At 45.7% G+C, this 16,928-nt stretch overlaps 1 pseudogene; it reads left to right on the top strand.

The window, feature by feature from the left end:
• Positions 1–15,146: 15,146 nt before the first annotated feature.
• LOC106864803 (olfactory receptor 14C36-like) lies at positions 15,147–16,265 on the top strand (annotated as a pseudogene).
• The last annotated feature ends 663 nt before the right edge of the window (positions 16,266–16,928 follow it).

Below are 16,928 nucleotides of genomic sequence, written 5' to 3'. Positions count from 1 at the left end.
TGGCAGTGGCCTGGGGGAGAGCAAGTGGGGTGCTGGCTGTGGGACCAGGGGAGTCCTGACTGATTTAGGAGGCGTGTGATGGTCTGTGCCAGCAAGCGGAGTAGTGCTGTGGTCTTGGCACACTGCGAATACTGGAATTCAGTGGGGTCACTGGGCAGGCTGAGTGTGTGAGCTGCTGGAGGGACCCAGGTTGCCCACATGTAAACATCCAGTCTCACTCTTGCCAGCCACAGAAAGGAGCAGGATGTGGCTGCTGGCGATGCCTGTCATGTATATGTAGTGTATAGGCGTGCTATCCCAGCCTGCTGGGAACACTTCTTCTTTGGGACTGCTTGGGCTGAGGGAGAGAAAGCAGTGGTAGTTTCTGAGGTTTCGAGTTTGCTCGAGTTTCTCAGGCTGTTTCTGGAGCCACCCAGAGTTCTCTTCCTTGAAGCATTTCAAGTCCTGTTAATTTTCAAACTTCAAACAGACACAGCCCTAAGCTAGTTGATCTGACTTCAGAGCTATTCTTACGCTGAGCTGTTGGATGATCTGATCTCCTGAGATGTCTTCCATTTCAGTTTATGACCTGGTTCTTGTGAAAAGTAGGATCTTTTAGCCTGGAGAAGAGAGGTTTCTGGAGAGACAGTATTGTGGCCTTTGAATATGTAAAGAGGGTATAAGACAAATGGAGAAAGACTTTTTAGGAAAGTTTGCAGAGAAAGGACAAGGGACCATGCTTTCAAACTGAGACTAGGTTTAGATTGGCTAAAAGGAAAAACTTTTCTACAATGAAGCTGGTGAGACACTCAAACGGCTGTTCCAGAGAAGTTGTGGATGCCCCATCATTGAGAGTGCTCCTTATATCAGTTTGGCTAGTCTTGAGCAATTTGATCTACTGTAAGATCTACCTGGCAAGGAAGTTGGACTAGATGATCTTTAATCACAGACTGTTGTATGATTCCATGAAAGACAGAATGCAATAAAGTTCATAATTCAGATTTTGGCGCAGACATATTTATTATTTCTCACTTTATGCATCATTGCAATGACAACTTGTTAGCTTCTGAAATGATTAGCTGAGATTGATTTCCTTCCTTAGTTTCATTTTCCCTGTTATTCCTTCACTCTTGGACTTTTTTTTTCACTAGATTTCCTTTTTCAGTAAACTGCCCTTAAGTATCACTTTGCTCCCCACCTGGCTTTTTTTTTTTTTTTTTTCAATGACACCTTTTCACTGGTTCGTTTTGGGCCTTTGCTGCTTGAAGTCCAGCAGCCTCCTTGTCAGAGCATTACGGAGCTTTCTTTACAGCTTCATCACTATGCAAAAAGCCATAAATTACTGTGTTCCATCTCACATACCATCAAGTATCACACTAATATTCCCTCTGCTGAATAGCTGGTTGGTTTACATAGACCAGCCAAATACCAGGAAATCCAGATGGCAGCAAGAATCTTGTAGACTACTCCCGCTGTTCATTTAAATTCTGGAGAAGTCACGTGAGGTATCACATTCTCTTGAAAGAAGTGTCTATCATCTCGGACATTCTAGAATGGGCTATTAATATTGTCATGAGTTTCTGGCTAGACTTTTTAGTATGCAAATTCAAATTCAAATGATCTGAAATGATAGAACTTCAAGAAATTTTTTTTCCCAGAATCGAAGTATGATGGAGTTCCATAGGGAGAATCTTAATCTTAGTTATTCTATTCCATCTCACATCATGGCTGGGGGCAGGGAGAAGGGAGTATCTTTGGGGGACAATGGGTTCCGGTGTAGTCAGTAAGCTGGGCAGAGGAGCCATCAGGTATTGTCTGTTGTTGGGGGGGGGGGGATTCGTGTGAACTCTTCCTTTCTTGTACCCTGCCACTAGTATTGTTGCTAAAATTGTTTGTTTTCTCATCCAAGTGACAAAATCAGCACACTTAATGAGGGATGAAGAGGGAGCAGCGACCTCAGAACAGGAGGAAGAAGAAGCAGAGCCTGCTGTCCTCCAGAAGAAAAAAACACTACCAGCCAATTTTGCATCATCTGTGAACTTCCTGGGCGTGTACTCTATGCCCTTGTCCAGAACACTGAGCAAGATATTAAACAGGACTGGGCCCAAGACTGAGCCTTGGGGACCAGCTGGATGAACTCTATTTCCCACCACTCTGTGGGCCTGGCCATCACCCAGTTTGTCACCCAGCAAACAGCCCACCCATGCAAACCATAAGCAGACAGTTTCTTCAGGAGAATGATGTGAGACTCATTGCAAAAAGGATCAGGGAGATGCCTAGGAAGAGTCTCAGGTGAATCCAGGAGACTATAGTGGAGGACTATTCAGTTTTCCAATCAATTTGCTTAAAAAACTCTACAAAACCGTAATAAACAAACAAACAAACAAACAAACAAAAAAAGCAGACCAAACAAACACACAGAACCCCCCAACCAATAATCCCCAAAGAGACAAAAAAAGCCCCCAAAAAAGCCCACCAAAAAACCCACCCAAAACTGAAAAAAAACCCCAAACCCAACACAAAAAATCAGGGTGAAGGTTTTTAGTAACTTTAAAAATAACAAAACAAAACAAAACAAAAAAAACCCCAGAAAGTCACATTTCTAAAGGTGCTGTCCCAGCCTCTTCTCTCAGCAGGGAGGACATCCTGAAGTGGAGCCAGTTGGAAGAAAGCAGGACAGGGCAGCACCTGGGCCATTGTCTCAGGACGGCCCTGTGGCTGCCCCATTGCCAAAACCTGGACACATAAATCAAACACAGGTATGCACATGTGCTTAGACACAGCAAAAATATATTTGTCTGAAAAGAATACAGGTCCATTTCTATCACTGGAAAGAGCATAATGCCTCGTCTCAGCTTTCTTTTCAGTCATTACAAATGTTTCGAAAATAAAGGAGTGCAGAAAATGGAAATATCCAAGATCAACAGGAGGACCAGTAACAAAGATTCCATTTTTGAAACTGCATTGGGAATCCTCTGCAGAAATTGACTCAGAGCTCTAAGATTTACAAAAAAGACCAAGAGGATTGGAGTCAATACAACACAGTGTCTGGAGACTTCAGCTGGTTGCCTTGATTTCTCAAATATGATGGAGGAAGCACCTTAGCAACTACAGCTGCCAGTTCTCTCAGGGCCCTGACATGCCTCTGGGTGGGTGCCATGGTCTTGCATGCTCAGGTTCCTCAAGTGGTCTGAAAGCTGACCTGCTACTATGGGTTAGAATCAAGTCCACCAGTCCAATAACCTGAGAGATGTGGAAATAGTGACTGGCAGTAAAAATTGAGACCAACACTTGTTGAGTACCTCAGCCTTCTCCTTGTCTGTTGTCACTAGTCCTGTCTGGCTTATGGGGGTGGGTGGGGGGGGGAATAGGGGAGGTGTGATAAGTTTCTTTTCATCTTCCTTTTCCCACTGAAATACCCGTAGGTGCCTTTATTATTCTTAGTTTTGGCATGCTTTTCCAAATTCAGCTTCAACTGAGCCTTAGCTATACTGATCCCATCCTCACACACTCATGTGTTACCACTGTATTTTTCCCATGATTTGTCTCGCTGTGTATCGTCTGCATATTACCTACTTGCATCACATCTATTAATTTTCAATAACCTTCTGGCTTTAACTTGCTTTCAAAAAAAAACCTTTTTGAACCTTTCCACCTCAGAAATTCACCTGGGAAACCCCAAATCCCCAAAATTCACCCCGAAGTCCCCCCTGGGATGCTCAGCACTCACCTGGCAACTCCCAAAAGTCCACAAATTCACCCCAAAATTCACGGGGGACCCCCAAATCCCAGGGCTTCACCCCAAAATCCCACCTGCAACCCCCAAAACCCCTCAAATCACCCCCAAGACCCAGTCCCCCCAACATCTCCCAAATTCACTCCAAAATGTCTCCAATCCCCCTCAAAACCCTCCCAGATACCCCCAAATCCACCAAATTCACTCCCAGACCCATCTGGGACTCCCAAAAATCACCAAAATTCCCCGGAAAATCCACCTGCATCCCCCCAAATTCATCCCAAAATTCTCCCACGACTTCCAAATGCTCACCTGGATACCCCCAAATCGACAGAATTCACCCCAAAATACGCCTGGCATTCCCAAAACTCACCTGAGAACCCTAAAATCCACATGTATACCCTAAAATTCACCAAATTCACCCCAAAATTCCCCTGAGATCCCTAGAATTCCACAAATTCCCCCTAAAATTCAACTGGGACTCCCCACATTCCACAAATTCACCCCAAACCTTGCTACCCGGGATCCCCCAAAATTCCACAAATTCTCCCCCAAAATCAACCTGGGACCCCTCAAAACTCACCTGGATCTCCCCAAATCCCCGCCCCGCCCCCCCCCCACCCCCCCCAATTCACCTGGGCACTCCCAAATCCCCAGAATTCAACCCAAAATTCACCTGGGACCCCAAAAACCTCCAAATTCGCTCCAAAATGATTGGCAACTTTACACACTCCATTTTCCCACAAAAGGATCTAGAGCCCTGTGCGCTTCGTATACAAACTAAATGGAAAAAACCATTCTATTCATTCTCAGCAAAAAGACGTCCTATTCCTCCTTCTTTTGGACAAAACTGCCTTCACTTTCAAACTTATTCTCTTGCTCACTTACCTGCATAATGCTTAGTCCCTGTTCTGCATGCTCATTTTCTTCACTTTTACAAGGAATCCTCTCCTCATCTTCTTCTTCCTCTGCTTCTTCCATTTCCTGTGCCAAGATCACCTGTTTCTCTGTTAGATTTCTTTCTCCAGCTGATTTTTTGACAACTGTCCCTATCTTCTGGCACCGCTCGCTCGAGAGAGGCGATTGTCCCGCTCTGCTCTGGGCTGGGACTGCGCTCTCTTCAAGCCCTGGGGGTAATTTTGGATGCCACAGCGTCAGAAAGACCTCAGGCTATTGGAGAAATGTCCAAAGGAGGGACACAGGGACAGCGAAGAGGCTGGAGGGAAAGCCATACAAAGAGTGGCTCAGGGCATTTGGTTCAGCTGCAGAGAGGACACTGAGCTCACACCTCACTTGGGACCTCTCAGCTCCTCCCAAGGGCAGCACAGGGACAGCTTTGCTCTCTGCTCTCTGCGACCAGGGACAGGAGCCAAGGGAATGCCAGGAGCTGTGTCAGGGGACGATTAGGCTGGCTATCAGGGAAAGGTTTTTTTCCTCAGAGGCTGGTCGGGCACTGAATAGGTTCTCCAGGCAATGGGCACAGCCCCAAGGCTGCCAGAGGTTCAGGAGCGTTTGGCCAATGCTCTCAGGGATGCAGAGGGTGGGACTGTTGGAGTGTCTGTGCAGGGCCAGGAGTTGGACTTTGACGATCCCTAGGGGTCCCTTCCGACTCAGGAAACTCTTACCATTTTCCCCTCTTTCCTCTCCTTGCACAATGCTCTCAGCTTACTGTTCCACCGCATGTTCCACTTCTGAAACCTCCGCTACTTCTTTCCAGTTCAAGCACAGTTCTACTGGTTACAATCCAAAGATAGACAGGTTGAAAAACAACCAAAAAGAAACACCTGTTTGGAATGTCGTGGTCTTATTTGCATCTCGAACTATGAAGTCGATTGTGCCTTGCAAGTTCTAAAAGCAAAACAACAACAAAAACCACCCACCACACCGTTTTAACATAGGGATTTGCCTTCCTCTAAGAAATCCATATCCCTTCTCAAAATGGATCTATTTCAGGAAGAGATCATCTTGAATAGATCACTTACTATCTAAAGAACCTGGAACACTCAAATCCGTAATGATAAGCCTGTTACCTTGTCGTTTTCTGTTCCAAAGGCAAATGCATTTGCTCAAGTGCCGTTTGTAACAAGGACAGAGCTCAAAGTGTGGCTCTGAGAAATGTTTTGGTTTCCCTCTCCTATCTCCATCAAAAGCACTTTCTTCAATGGCTGAAACAATACTTGATACAGTCTGAATTTTAAAGGTCATGAAAATTTTCTCCAAAGTGAAAAATTAATATAGCAGTCAGGTTTGAAACCAACGGGAATTTTTGTTTTACCTGTTTGAAGATTCCCTTCACACTAAAATGCTGGCTGATGGATACCTAGAAGAAATCAATTCCCACAAAATGCTTCTTGGTAAGCCATTACGTCATCCATTACAATTTGCTTCAGTGTCCCGTTCCTGTCCAATTGAAGGTCCCTGTTTAAGAGACTCAAGTATGGAGAGAAATAAAATTAAATACGACTACAGTGCCTTTAAATCTAAATCGAACTTCCTGATCAATCTCATAAAACCTTTAGGCTAAATGTTGCCATTGATCTGTTTCTACTGAACACAATCACGTCCTGGCTTGTTAGAGATTAGTTCATTACAAAGAAAGAAACGCAGAGAAGTTAAAATATTTCCAAAGAAGCATTTGACATCCTTCCTTTTGGATGGGGAACCATTCCAACACTGCTTACATAAGAGGTCAAATGACTGTTTTCCATGTTAGTTCTGCACTGTGCTCAGCGGAGCCTTTCTGGTTTATTTGCCTTTGACTTGGACATAAAGCTGAGTCTTGATTCAAGAAAAATCAATATTCACACTTGTTTTCATTTACACGGACATTGGCTTGGTCTCCTAAACAAAGAGAATGATGGGGAATTTTTGTACGAGTTCAGATAGGTAACATTCTCTTTCCACAACCTGGCATTGTATTTTCACTTGGTCTGTTACCTCTGGCTTTGTTTTAACGGCTCAAATTATTAGGAAGAGTATCAAACCTCCAGCTCTAACCACAGTCCCACTGCGAGGTGTGTGAAGGTATGTGCATCTGCCCCTCAGGTCCATACTGCTCTTCTAATGTGCCTCTGATCGAGCAGGTAGGAAAGACCTCCTGGGTGTGTGAACAGTGCTGCTTCCTCTATGGCTTCAGAGCTGCTGCTAAGATCTTCAGGAAGGAGAGCGGTATTGTACCCATTTTTAGATGGTTTTTAAAGTTGCCAATGCTTAGCTGTCTTAAACGTCTGAATTCCTAGAAGTTTGAATGAGATCAAATCTATGAGTGAAGAGATGATGGTGCAGACCAACTTCTGATTCCGGTGATCCAAGAATCTGCACTACTACTTTTACCTTCTGAATAAGGCACGGATGTGATGGTATGCACAGTAATACTGATGTGCTATGGTTTTTGAATGATAGCAGTCTTCCTTTGTCCCATTCCTAAACCGTGGGCATTATTTGCCTTAACCGTGTTCAGTAGGGACATTATTCTATATTCTTACATGAAGTGAAAAGCACTCTTTTTCCATACCTTCACACAACAGCATTAAAACAAGGCCTAAGCAGTGCAACTGTAGGGACACATATTGAGAAAGTATGAAAATTACAGCCTGAAAAATATTCCAGGCTGTAGCTTTTCAGCTCTGTTCCCAGCTGATAAACTGGTCCAGCTCAAGGCTAGGGAGAATTTCTCTCAGGATGATAATTTGGTCAAAATAAAAAGGAATTAATAACAAGATAGAAGACCTGTTGTGGTGTGTGACCAGGCCCTAGCAATGGGGTGTCTTCTCTCTGAACCAATCACCTTTTCTCTACTCTTGGAGTTGCAGTCATTCTATAAATCCAAGTGTGTTTCTGAATAAACTTGTCTCTTTCTTTCTATCATGAAAGACGACCATGTAGCTGTGCATCTTATTTCCGTCACAATTAAAGGGTAGAACCCATTTCCACGGCTAAATACAACCAGTCTTCAAAGATGCTCTACCTTTTAAGATAACAATACAAAAGTTATACCTTGTTAAAATTTGATCTCAATAACAAAGGATGTTCTCCAAATAAGCCTTCAGCTCTTCTTCACAGAACACCATATTCCTTTTATCTCAAATTCGATCCAGATCACTTTCATCATATAAGGCCACATAGAAAAGCTAGTAAAAACGGTTTAGTATATACTAAATCCCAGGATTTTATTCCCAGTATTCCCAGGATAACTCACGCTGTATCCAGGGCTGTATTCCCAGGGATTCATTCCCAGTATTCCCAGTATTCCCAGTATTCCCAGTAAAACTCACACTATAACCACGGCTGTATTCCTGGGATTTCATTCCCAGTATTCCCAGTATAAATCATGCTCTATCCAGGGCAGTATTCCCAGGATTTCATTCCCAGTATTTGCAGTATTCCCAGAATTCCCAGTATAACTCACACCCTATCCAGGGATGTATTCCTAGGATTGCATTCCCGGTATTCGCAATATAACTCACGCTCTATCCAGGCTGTATTCCCGGGATTTCAAACCCGGTGTTTCCAGTATAACTCACGATTTATCCAGGGCTGTGTTCCCAGTAATTCATTCCCAGTATTCCCAGTATTCTCAGTGTAACTCACGCTGTATCCAGGGCTGTATTCCCAGGATTTCATTCCCAGTATTCGCAGTATAACTCACGCTCCACGCAGGGATGTACTCCCCAGATTTCAATCCCAGTTTTCCCAGTATTCCCAGTATAACTCACACTCTATACAGGGCTATATTTCCAGGATTTCATTCCAAATATTCCAAGTATAACTAACACTGTATCCCAGGCTGTATTCCCAGGATTTTTTTCCCAGTATTCCAAATATTGTCTGTATAAATCGAGCTGTATCCCGGGGTGTATTCCTAAGGTTTCATTCCCACTATTCCCAGTATTCCCACTATACCTCACGCTCTATCTGGGGCTGTATTCCCAGGATTTCATTCCCAGTCTTCCCAGTATAACTCACACTCTATCCAGGGCGGTATTCCAGGGATTTCATTAGCAGTATTCCCAGTCTTCCCAGTATAACTCAGGCTGTATCCAGGGCTACATTCCCAGGATTTCATTCCCAGCATTCCCAGTATTCCCAATATCACTCACGATCTTTTCCAGGCTGTAATAGTAGGATTTCATTCCCAGTATTCCCAGTATAACTCATGCGGTATCCCAGGCTGTATTCCCAGGATTTCATTCCCAGTATTCCCAGAATTCCCAGTACCACTCACACTGAATCAAGGGTTGTATTTGTGAGAATTCATTCCCAGTATTCCCAGTATTTCCAGTATCACTCACGATTTATCCAGGGGTGTATTCCCTGGATTTCATTCCCAGTATTCCCAGTATTCTCATGATAACTCATGCTGTAATCCAGGCTGTAATCCCAAAGTTTCATTCTCACGATTCCAAGTATTCCCAGAAAAACTCACAGTCTATCTAGGGCTGTTTTCCCGAGACCTCATTCCCAGTAATCTCCGTATAAATACTGCTGTATCCTGGGCTGTATTCCCTGGACGTCATTCCCAGTATTCCCCATATTCCCAGTGTAACTCACACTCAATCCAGTGCTGTATTCCAGGGGTTTCATTACCAGTATTCCCAGTTTTCCCAGTATAACTGACGCTCTATCCAGTGTTTTTTTTTCCGTCATTCTCAGTATCCCCATGATTCCCAGAAAATCTCACACTCTATCCAGGGCTGTAATCCCAAACTTTAATTCCCAGTATTCCCAGTATTCCCACTATTCCCGGTATAGCTCACACTGTATCCTGTGCTGTATTCCTGGGACTTCATTCCCAGTATTCCCAGTATAACTCACTCTGTATCCAGGGGTCTTTTACTGAGATTTCAATCCCAGTATTCCCAGTATTCCCAGGATTTCATTCCCGGTATTACCAGTATAACTCACCTTCTATCCCGGGCTGTATTCCCCGCATTACATTTCCAGTATTCCCACATTTCCTAGTATAACTAACGCTCAATCCAGGGCTTTATTCGCAGGATTTCATTCCCAGTGTTCTCAGTATTCCCAGTATAACTCATGCTATATCCCAGGATGTACTGCCAGGAATTCTTTCCCAGTATACCCACTCTTCCCAGTATAACTCACGTTCTATGCAGTACTCTATTCCCCGGATTTCATTCCCAGTATTCCCAGTATAAGTCACGCTCTATCCTGGACTGTAATCCCAGGATTTCATTTCCAGTATTCCCTGTATTCCCCATATTCCAACAATACCTCACGCTCTATCCTGGGCTGTATTCCCGGAATTCCATTCCCAGGATTCCCAGGACTCCCTGTCTAACTCACGCTCTATCCAGGACTCTGTTCCCTGGATTTCATTCCCAGGATTCCCATTATAACTCCCGCTTTATCCAGGGCTCTGTTCCCAGGATTTCATTCCCAGTATACTCACTATTCCTAGTATAACACATGCTCTATCCAGGCCTGTGTTCCCAGGATTTCATTTCTAGTATTCCCAGTATAACTCACGCTCTATCCTGAGCTGTATTCCCGGGATGTCATACCAGTTTTCCCAGTATTCCCAGTTGAACTAACCTCTATCTAGGGCTTTAGTCGCAGGATTTCATTCCCAGAATTCCCAGTATTCCCAGAATAACTCACGTTACATCCCAGACTGTATTCCCAGGATTTCATTCCCAGTATTCCCATTATTCCCAGCATGCCCATTATAACTCATGCTGAATCCAGGCCTGTATTCCCAGGATTTCATTCGCAGTATTCCCAGTATTCCCAGTATTCCCAGTATAACTCACACTCTATCCCGGGCTTTATTCCCATCCCCTCACGGTGACATTGGTGCCACCCTTGGTGTCCCCTGGGCAGACAGAGAAGGTGACAGCGTGCGGGGACACCCACAGCCAGTTCTGCAACCTTTTCAACATCTTTGAGCTCAGTGGACTCCCCTCCGAGGCCAACCCTTACGTATCCACACCCTGAGTGATCCCCTGGGATGGGGTGGGGGACCCTGAGGGGACACTGGGGACACTCTCAGGAGGCTTCTTTGTCCTGAGCTTGTGACAGATTTTCAATGGGGACTTTGTGGACCGTGGCTCCTTCTCGGTCGAGGTCGTCCTGACACTCTTTGGCTTCAAGCTCCTTTACCCCACCACTTCTATCTGCTCCAAGGTAATTCCAGAGCCTGGCCAGCCCTGGGGGTTTGTGTCCCCACAGCTGTCCCCTCTTGTCCCCTCATTGTCCCCATTGGATCACTATCTGGCAGCTCCCATTGTATGGTATAGCTCTCTTTCTGGCAGGTCGTGTAAAGGGGAGTTTTTGTCACTGTCCCATCCCTGTCCCCTTGAGGTTGTTGACATCCCTGGGGTTGGGGACATCTCTGTCCCCTTGGAGTTTGTGGCATCCCTGTCCCTTGGAGGGGTTTGGAGACATCCCTGTCCCTTGGAGTTGGTGGCAAGCCTGACAGTGTCCCCAGGGATGGCAGTTGTCCCCAGGGGTGGCATTTAATCTAATGGCTCACTATTTGGCACTCGTAGATGCTATGTCGCACCCACATGAGAGGGGAAAAGGAGAAAGTCCTCACACCAGGCTAGGTGAACAGGAAAAGACTACTCTATTGACATGATTTGTCTATATAAAGACATCTTACAGTGGTCATGGATTGGACAATGCTAAAGACACTTCTCTGATTCCATTGTCTAATTCCAATGTCCATCCATTCTTTCTTCCTCCGAAGAGGAATGCAAACAACTCTATGTTTATCAGAAAAGAGTGTGAGAAAATGTAGCAAGAATGTGTCAACAATCAGAAGGCAAAAACTCAAAGGCAACACTCTCCCCATTTGAATCTGCTGGCTTTGATGCTGATATCTCAGATTTCCCCAAAACAAGACAATCATCTCCTCTAACATTTTCTACAGCCTGCTGCTCAGTCTCTCCCCTCTCACCCTCAATCGTATCACCCTGACCTTCCTCCCCCAAATTCCCCCTCCTCTTTCCCAAGGTGATCTCATGCATGGGTGGGGGGATGGGAATCTCTCGAGCAGGCACAGAAGCCGCTGCTAGGCTGCAGCATGGGGTGGGGACAGGTGAGACCCCCTCTGAGGGTGGGCGGGAGACCCGATGTGGGGCAGGGACCAGTGTTGTGGCTGCAGAGCGCGGGCTGGTGACAGAGAAACTGGGGCCCCTCACTCGCGAAACACGGCTAGAGCAGCATCAATGATGGTGCTGCCGGCCGGTCCCCAGAGCCGTTCTCCTCGGGGTTTGTGCTTGAAAAAAATCAAGGCACGAGTGATTTGTAATAATTGGACATCACTGGACAAAGCAGCAAAGAAGTCTCTGTCTTGTCAGAATTAGTAAATGGCTAATTTAAAGATTCCATGACCAATCTCCAAGAAGGTAATAACAAAGGGGCTTCTTCATGTCTCCTAGTAGTATCATCTGAAAGCTTAAGTCCTACCTGATCCCATAGAAAAGTACTTAAAACAGAATCGGGATCTATACTTGGAAAATTCTTCTGAACATATGTTAAAAGGTCTCTTAACTCTTCATCTGGAACATTAAAGTCATTTTTCCTTAATAAAAATTTTAAGTAATCAAAGATATATTTCTGCTCTTCACATACATTTTTTGCCATCTCTATAGATTTCCTCAAAGCTTAACTCTTCTCAATATAAAATATATTTCTGGTCTTTTGGCATAATATTTCTCAAGCTCTTAACTTGCCCCAAAAACTCACCTCAAAGCTCACATCAATAGAAGATAGGCGATGAGAAGTTCTGGCTTCTTCCACAGTCGTCCACCTCTTATGGGTGCTTGCTCCTCTCAGCATTCGATGGGGTGTCCAGCCTTCTCCTTACCACACTTAAATGAGGCCTTTGAGGAGGCCCGACAGTAGCTTAAATCCTTTTAAAGAGAAGCAAAAGCACGGCACCAAACACAGGGCACCAAATGTGAGGTTATACCCCGGGTGCTCTAGGCACCCAACTGTTGCATTATTTCCTTCTTTAAAAAGCAAAGCAAGTTAATAGTTGCTATAAAGTTATTTATTATAGAAGCACATCAGTCTCAAAGGCAAAAACAAAGCAAAGCAATGGCAAAAAGCAATCGCATAAAAGCAATGGCAAAAGCAATGGCATAAAGCAATGGCAAAACTGCAGCGGCAAAATGGACATGGCATGAAGCCATGGCATAGAGCCCCAGCTCTCCCTGATGCATGTTTTTTTGAGAAACTTTCCAACTAGCTAAAACACAAACTCGGACCACTACTCCTTAACCTATTAGAGTTCTAGTTTCTCAGCACATCAGGCTACATATAAACTATGTACATGGCCTATGTTCTAACTGAAAAATGTAAGCAATATTCTTAACTATAACTCTATTATGTCTGAAGCTAGGTTCTTGGAGCCTCTAAGGAAACACTAGTATGCTTTTCAACCTTCACTAGAACATGTACTACTTCTCTGGCATCTAAGACCTTTTGCTTACTAAAAGCACTTAAAACTTGTTCCATTTACTTACTTACTCGCTCCATCGGTTCACTTACTCATTGCATCTACTCACTTACTCATTCCATCCAAAGGCTTTAATTCAATCCCTTCACTGATCTCTCTCTGAAGGAATCAGAGAGACTCCTGACTTACTAACTCCAACAAGAAGGACAGTTCTTTTCCATTTAAAGGAAAGCCCAGAGCTCCAGAGTTTCAGGGGAACATGAGAAGAGACCCTTGACATGCCAAGGTCAGTTGGACAAGTCAGGCCAAGCCAAGCAGACCTGTTACCTGTTCCCTTGGATTCATGGGGCCCCACAATGTCACAATGGCCCCTTGTTTCCATGGGGCCTTGTAATGTCACAATGGTCCTTTTCTTCCAGGATGCTTTGCAGGGTCAAGATGGTTTTCTTGGTTCCATGGGACTGAGTAATGACACAATAGTCCCTTGGTTCCATGGGGCTGCAGAGTGTCACAATGGTCGCCGTGATTCCATTCAGTCCTGCAGTGTCACAAGGGTCCCTTGGTTCCATTGGGCTCCACAGTGTGACAACTGTCCCTTGCTTCCATGGGGCCTTGCAGCATCACAATGGCCTCCTTGCTTCCACAAGGTCCTGCAGAGCCCCTTAATTCAATGAGGCCCTGAAGTGTCATAGTGGTCTCCAGTATTCCATGAAGGCCCACGATGTCACATTCAACATTTGGTTCCATGGGGTCCTGCACTGTCACATGAACCTTTAGTTCCCTGGGGCCCTGCACTGTCACAATGGTCTCCTTGGTTCAGTGGTGCCTGTGGCAGGACGTCCACCTACCCCTACCACAGACAGGTGGTGAATAAAGAGATAACCCTGGCTGAAAGGCCCAGCAAGGTGTCATCTCTGGTGCCTAAAGGGCTCAGGCCTCAGGTAAGAATCTACATCTTAGTCTGGAGAGCAGACACGGCAAGAGATAAAAGAAATACTCTTGACTGAGAGACACTGTTTTACAAACTATAAAAGACATACAAGTTATCACAGAGGCAGAAGCCACTATACACACACACTGAATGTGTAAAGGACTTCTCCTTGTAGTTTGGACACAGATTGCGGTTACTTCCCTGGGGATTGAGGGAAAGGATCTTGATGTGAGACCCCACCAACAATTGGATGGTAAGATATATCGAATTCTAAGTTGTATTATTTCTTTGCTAGTTGTAACATTAAGAACTTTGTGCTGTATATACCTGCTAGAAGTCTCTTTTCGTCCTTGTTCCTGTGTAGTATTAGTTTAAGTCTTATGTCTGTTAGTTTTCTGTCTATTAAATAAATAATTCTTTCTATATTAGACCAAAGCAGCCATTATAAAAAAATTGCAAACAAGAGTGGGTTTTGGGGTGCTGGCCACCTCAATAAAGCTGCTGCATTCTGGACAAAGGGCAGGGACTCATCTAAACCCCCACATCCACTTTTAACAGTGCCACACATAGCCACAATTGCCCCTTGGCCCAACAAGGCCCCATAGTGTCACAATGGATTCCTTGGTTCTGTGGGGCTGCAAAGTGTCACAATGGCCCCTTTGTTCAATGAGGCCTGTTGTGTCACAGTAGTCTCCATGATTCCATAAGGCTCTGCAATGGAACAATAGACCATTGGTTCCATGAAATCCCACAGTGTCACAATGGACCCTTGGTTCTGCAATGTCAGAAAGTCCCCTTGGTCACTTGGAGCCTCACAGTGTCACCATGGTTCCCTTAGTCTTGGTTCCATAAGTCCCTGCAGTGCCAAAATGCCCTTTGGTTAGACGAGGCCTCAAAGTGTCATCCTGGTCTCCATGGTTCCCATGAAGCCCCACTGCTTCAAAATTGCCTCCTTGGTGCCATGGTGCCCTGTAGATGGCAGAACTGCCAGAGCCCAGCCCTGGGCACAGGGAAGCAGCTGCTGGCAGGGACAGCTCCAAGCAGCAGAGCCCTGGGCAGGCAGTGGGGGGGAAATGCCATCAAGCTGGGCTGGGACATTTAAAGCCCTCTACAAACAGAACTCTTCCATGATTACTTTTCTTACAGATCCCCATGCCAAGACACAGCAAATATCCAACAGCAGCTCCATCAGCCACTTCCTCCTGCTGCCATTGGCAGACACATGGCAGCTGCAGCTCCTGCACTTCTGCCTCTTCCTGGCCATCTCCCTGGCTGCCCTCCTGGCCAACGGCCTCATCATCAGCGCCGTAGCCTGCGGCCACCACCTGCACACCCCCAAGTTCTTCTTCCTGCTCAACCTGGCCCTCAGTGACCTGGGCTCCATCTGCACCACTGTCCCCAAAGCCATGCACAATTCCCTCTGGGACACCAGGACCATCTCCTATGCTGGATGTGCTGCTCAGGTCTTTCTGCTTGTCTTTTTCTTTTCAGTAGAGTATTTCCTCCTGACCATCATGTGCTAAGACCGCTACATGTCCATCTGCAAACCCCTGCACTACGGGACCCTCCTGGGCAGCAGAGCTCATGCCCACATGGCAGCAGCTGCCTGGGCCAGTGGCTTTCTCAATGCTCTGCTGCACACGGCCAATACATTTTTCCTGCCCCTGTGCCAGGGCAATGCCCTGGGCCAGTTCTTCTGTGAAATCCCACACATCCTCAAGCTCTCCTGTTCAAATTTCTGCCTCAGGGAACTTGGGCTTCTTTTGTTTTCCATTTGTTTAGGTTTTGGTTGTTCTGTGTTCATTGCTTTCTCCTATGTGCAGATCTTCAGGGCAGTGCTGAGGATCCTCTCTGAGCAGGGACAGCACAAAGCCTTTTCCACCTGCCTCCCTCTCGAGGCTGTGCTCTCCCTGTTTATCAGCACTGGGATATTTGCCTACTTTAAGCCCCCCTCAATTTCTTTACCATTCCTGGATCTGGTGGTGTCAGTTCTGTACTCAGTGGTGCCTCCAGCCCTGAACCTCCTCATCAACAGCCTAAGGAACCAGGAGCTAAAAAAGGATGCCCTGTGGAGACTGATGACTGGAGGATTTCAGAAACAACAAACCATCTCTTTTCTGCTACAGAGCATTCACAATATAACTATTTACAATCTCAGCCTTTTTAAAAATTTTTCTCTATTTTTTTGTTAATGCGTTTTCTGATTATTTTTCTACTGTTGTAGTGTTGTTCATACAAGACTGTATTATTATTCTTAGCAGTTATGCATTAATATCTCTCTTTCCTGTGAAATACAAAGACTTTCAGAAGGCTTGTTTGGTTGGCATGTAAAGAAAAAGAAGTGATTGCCCTGACTCGTATGTTCATGACGCTTCCTGATCCATTCTCGGTCTCTGCAGGGGCAGTGCCCGTGAACAGAGGTGGAGGTTTGAAGTGACAGCGAGGGAGACCAGAGGGACATCATTAAAGCTCTGGGAGCTCCCAAGGTCAGAGGGAGCTGGGGAAATGGGGCGCTCAGTAAAGTCTGCCAGGGAACCAGCACAGGCCTAGGCCAGGCTAGAAGAGCCACAGTGGGGGTGACCAAAGGCCTTGGGGGGCTGGGACCACCCCTGCCAGCAGCAATGACATTTGTGCCCCCTGGCTGTGGCTGCTCTCCCTCCCACTGAGGCCCATGAGAAGACACCAGTTCCTTCCAAGCCCAGGGCTGGTGGCCTCCTCCCCCACCCCACAAAGCTATGGAGGGCTCCTGCGGCTCTCCAGCCCTCACCATTCCCTGCTCACATCCCACTGCTCCAGGACAGCCACGAGCATCCTGTGAGGTCAGCGATGGGATGAGGAGATGGGGTCAGGGCTTG

This window comes from Sturnus vulgaris, chromosome 19, assembly GCF_052056855.1.
Source record: "Sturnus vulgaris isolate bStuVul1 chromosome 19, bStuVul1.hap1, whole genome shotgun sequence".
NCBI lineage: Eukaryota > Metazoa > Chordata > Aves > Passeriformes > Sturnidae > Sturnus > Sturnus vulgaris.
This window is presented reverse-complemented; position numbering and strand designations above follow the sequence as displayed.